A 5145-nucleotide genomic window follows, 5' to 3' on the forward strand; every position below is an offset into this window, starting at 1 on the left:
GAAATCTTTTGGGTTTTCTAATAAAGTATCATATCATCTGCAAAGAGTGACAGTTTGACTTCTTCTTTGCTGATTCAGATTCCTTTTATTTCTTTTCGTTGTTTGATTGCTGAGGCTAGGACTTCTAGTAGTACTATGCTGAATAGCAGTGGTGAGAGTGGACATCCCTGACGTGTTCCTGTGACCTTAGTGGAAAAGCTCTCAGATTTTCCCCATTGAGAATGATATTTGTTTTGGGTTTTTCAGAGATGGCTTTGATGATATTGAGGTATGTACCCTCTATACCTACAGTTTGAACTGTTTTGATCAAGAAAGGATGCTGTACTTTGTTAAATGCTTTTTCAGCATCTATTGAGAGTATCATATAGTTCTTGTTCTTTCTTTTATTAATGTATTGTATCACATTGATTGATTTGCAGATGTTGAACCAACCTTGCAGCCTTGGAATAAATCCCACTTGGTCATGATGAATAATCCTTGTAATATATTGTTGGATCCTATTGGATAGTATTTTGGTGAGAATTTTCACATCTGTGTAAATCAAGGATACTGGTCTCTAATTCCCCTTTTTAATGGGGTCTTTGTCTGGTTTTGGGATCAAGATAATTCTGGCCTCATAAAATGAGTTTGGAAGTTTCTTCCATTTCTATTTTTTGGAACAGTTTCGGGAGAATAGTATTAATTCTTTAAATGTTTGGTAGAATTCCCCTGAGAAGCCATCTGGCCCTGAGCTCTTGTTTGTTGGAAGATTTTTGATGATTGCTTCAATCTCCTTACTGGTTATGGTTCTTTTCAGGTTTTCTATGTCTTCCTAGTTCTGTTTTGGTAGTTTATACATCTCTAAGAATGCACCCATTTCTTCCAGATTGCCAAATTTGCTGGTATATAGTTGCTCATATTATGTTCTCATAATTGTTTGTATTTCTTTGGTGTTAGTTGTGATCTCTCCTCTTTCATTCATGATTTTATTTATTTGAGTACTTTTTTTTTTTTTTTTGATAAGTCTGGTCAGGGATTTATCAATCTTTCAAAGAACCAGCTCCTAGTTTTGTTGATCTGTTCTACTGTTCTTTTGGTTTCTATTTCATTCATTTCTGTTTTGATCTTTATTATTTCTCTTTCCTTCTGGATTTAGGCTTTCTTTGCTGTTCTTTCTCCAGCTCCTTTAGGTGTAGGGTTAGGGTGTGTACTTAAGACTTTTCTTGTTTCTTGAGAAAGGTTTAAATTGCTATATACTTTTCTTTCAGGACTGCCTTCACTGTGTCCCACAGATTTTGAACAGTTGTTTTTTTATTTTCATTTGTTTCCATGAATTTTTTCAATTCTTCTTTAATTTCCTGGTTGACCCATTCATTCTTTAGTAGGATGCTCTTTAGCTTCCAGGTATTTGAGTTCTTTCCAACTTTCCTCTTGTGATTGAGTTCCAGCTTCAGAGCACTGTGATCTGAAAATATGCAGGGAAAGATCCCCGTCCTTTGGTACCAGTTGAAACCTGATTTGTGACCCAGGGTGTGATCTATTCTGGAGAATGTTCCATGTGCACTAGAGAAGAATGTGTATTCTGTTGCTTTGGGATGGAATGTTTTGAATATATCTGCAATGTCCTTCTGGTGCAGTGTGCCATTTAAGGCCTTAATTTCCTTGTTGATCTTTTGCTTGGATGATTCATCCATTTCAGTGAGGGGGGTGTTAATGTCCCCTATTATTATTATATCATTGTTGATGTCTTTCTTTGATTTTGTTATTAATTGGTTTATATAGTTGTCTGCTCCAATGTTAGGGACATAGATATTTAAAATTGTTAGACCTTCTTGTTGGACAGATCCTTTAAGTATGATATAATGTCCTTCCTCATCTCTTATTATAGTCTTTGGCTAAAAATCTAATTTATCTGATATAAGAATTGGCACTCCACCTTTCTTTTGATTTCCATTAGCATGGTAAATTGTTTTCCATCCCCTCACTTTACATCTGGAGGTGCTTTGGGTCTAAAATAAGTTTCTTGTAGACAGCATATTAATGGTTCTTAATTTTGTATCTATTCTGATACCCTGTGTCTTTTGATTACGGCATTTAGCCCATTTACATTCAGGGTAACTATTGAAAGATATGAATTTAGTGCCATTGTATTGCAAAGTGACTGTTACTGTCTATTCTGTCTGTTCCTTTCTGGTCTACTACTTTTAGGCTTTCTCTTTGCTTAGAGAATCCCTTTTAATATTTCCTATAGGGCTGGTTTGGTGTTTGCAAATTCTATTAATTTTTGTTTGTCCTGGAAGCTTTTTATCTCTCCTTCTATTTTTGATGATAACCTAGCTGGATATAGTATTCTTGGCTGCATATTTTTCTCATTTAGTGCTCTGAATATATCATGCCAGTTCTTTCTGGTCTGCCAAGACTCTGTGGATAGGTCTGTTGCCAACCTAATATTTCTACCATTGTATTTTACAGACTTCTTGTCCTGAGCTGCTTTCAGGATTTTGTCTTTGTCACTGAGACTTGTAATTTTTACTATTAGATGATGGGGCATGGAACTATTTTTATTGATTTTTGAGGTGGGTTCTCTCTGCCTCCTGGATTTTGATGTTTGTTCCCTTTGCTGTGTAGGGAAATTTTCTACTATAATTCACTACAATATACCTTCTGCCCCCTCTCTCTTTCTTCTTCTTCTGGAATCCCAATTATTCTAATATTGTTTCATCTTATGGTATCACTAATCTCTCAAATTCTCCCTTCATGGTCCAGTAGTTGTTTGTCTCTATTTTGCTCAGCTTCTCTTTCTCCAACATTTCATCTTCTATCTCACTAGTTCTCTCTTCTGCCTTCTGCCTCACTTATCCTAGCAGTAAGAGTCTCCGTTTTTTATTGCACCTCATTAATAGTTTTTTTTTAATTTCAATTTGGTTAGATTTTACTTCTTTTATTTCTCCAGAAAGAGATTTTATTCCTCCAGAGAGGGTTTCTCTAATATTGTCCATGCCTTTTTTAAGCCCAGCTAGCACCTTGAGAATAGTAGTTCTGAACTCTAGTTCTGATATATTACCAATGTCTGTATTGATTAGGTCCCTCATCATCGGTACTGCCTCTTTTTTTTTTTTTTTTTAATGTGGTGAGTTTTTTCCACCTTTTGATTTTATCCAGATAAGAATATATGATCGAGATAATAAAACACTATAAAGGTGGCAAGGACCCCAGAAGAATGCATGCTATCCAAATCAGAAGAGATCCAAAACTGGAGGGATAATAATGGGAGGGGAATAAAAAAAATACATATATATATATATATATATATATATATATATATATATATATTAGACTGGTGAATAGAACAGAGCCACCCACTTGAATTTGGGTGTGTTTTGTTCTCTTAGAAGAAACTGTGTCCCAAAATTTTTAAGAAAGAAAAACATACGTGTTTTTCTTTCTTAAAAAGTTTTATTTCAAAAACATATATGATTATATATATATATATATCATACATACACACAAAAATAAAGGTAAACACAATGAAGGGATGGAATATGATTGTAAAGCTGAAAATTAAAAAAAAAAATTCCAAAAATGGAATTGATAAGATAAGTTGGTTAACAAAAAACAAACAAACAAACAAACAAAACAAAACAAAATGGGAGAAAGAGGAGGGAATTTGCTCAGGCTAGAGACTAGAACAAAGCTATGTGCTAGATTAGGATATATTTTGATCTATTAGAAGAAATTGTATTCCAAAATTTTTTAGAATGAAAAAAACCTATATGTGTAAAAAAAATAAGGTTAAAAACAATGAAGGGATAAAATATGACTATAACAATGAAGGTTTAAAAAGATTTTTTTAAAGAAAGGTATTGTTAAATATACTAGTTAAAAATGTAAAAAGAGGAAAGAGGAAAAGTTAAATAATAGAATAAGAAAAATAAATAAAAAAAATTAACTTTGCAAGAATAAAGGATCATGGAGAAAAAGCAATGAATTCTATGCATTGCTTTCCACTAGCTCTGGAGTTCTGCTGGTCTCCTTGAATCAGTGAGCTTGGTCATGGCTGGATGTTCTTGCTGGGCCTCTGGTGGAGAGGCCTGCTGTAGTGATTATCAAATGTCTTTGCCCAAGGTGGAATTGCACTGCTCTACCAAGGACCCGACTAAGTAATCTGCTTGGGTTTGCTCTTGGAGATTTTGCTTCCTGAACTCTTTCTGTAGAGCTTTGGAAGACAGGAATGAAAATAATGGCTTCCCAATCTCTGGCCCAGAGGAGCTGAGAGGTCAGAGCCCCACTTTTCAGTGCACCCCGAAAGACAGGCTGTCAATCACTCCTGTCTCCCCCGGTCTCCAGCCACACACCAAGTTCACCCGGCCTATGAATGTGTGTTTTTATAGCTGGCACATGACCCCACCTGGAGTCTTAAGCTCAGCAGATTCCTGCTGCATTGCTCCTCCTGGAGCAGGAAGGTGACTCTCCCTGGATCCACCACTTGTAGGACCCCTGCTCGAAGACAGTGGCCCGACTGTGCCTTGGATCAATGTTAAAGGTAACCCTGAGCTGAAAGTTCACTCTCAGTTCTGTCTCTATAGTTGACTTCCCTGCTCCAATACCTGGCAGATCTTCCACACTCAGAAACCCCTGATCTTTCTGTGACAGCATGGGACCTGAGACCACACTGTCCCCATGAGGGCTCCACCTCAGCTTAGCTTCTGGAGTGATGTCCCTCAGTGAAGCAGACTTCTAAAAGTTCTGATTTTGTGCTCCACTGTTCTGCCACTTGCTGGGAGCTCAACTTTTCCCCCGCAATCTATCTTCCCATTGCTTTGGATTCACTTCTCCGCACATCCTACCTGTCAGAAATTGGTTGATTTTCTGTTCCTAAAATTGCTGCTCTTCTTCTCTTCTATCTCTTTTTGAGTTTGGAGCTGTTCAGAATGGTTTGATACCCACCTAGTTGAACTCCTGGGATCTGATGTCATTTCAGTCTGGTACTCCTCCACCACCTTGCCTCCCCTCCTAGATCCTTAACAAAATTTTACAAATCAAATTGAGCACTCTCTAATGATTATGATTCATTACCATTTAGATTTCATCCCAAGAATCCTGGTTTAACATTTGAAAAATCAATTAATACAATTTACCATATTGACAGACTATGTAATGAACAAC

This window comes from Mustela lutreola, chromosome 2 (assembly GCF_030435805.1).
Source record: "Mustela lutreola isolate mMusLut2 chromosome 2, mMusLut2.pri, whole genome shotgun sequence".
Taxonomy (NCBI): domain Eukaryota; kingdom Metazoa; phylum Chordata; class Mammalia; order Carnivora; family Mustelidae; genus Mustela; species Mustela lutreola.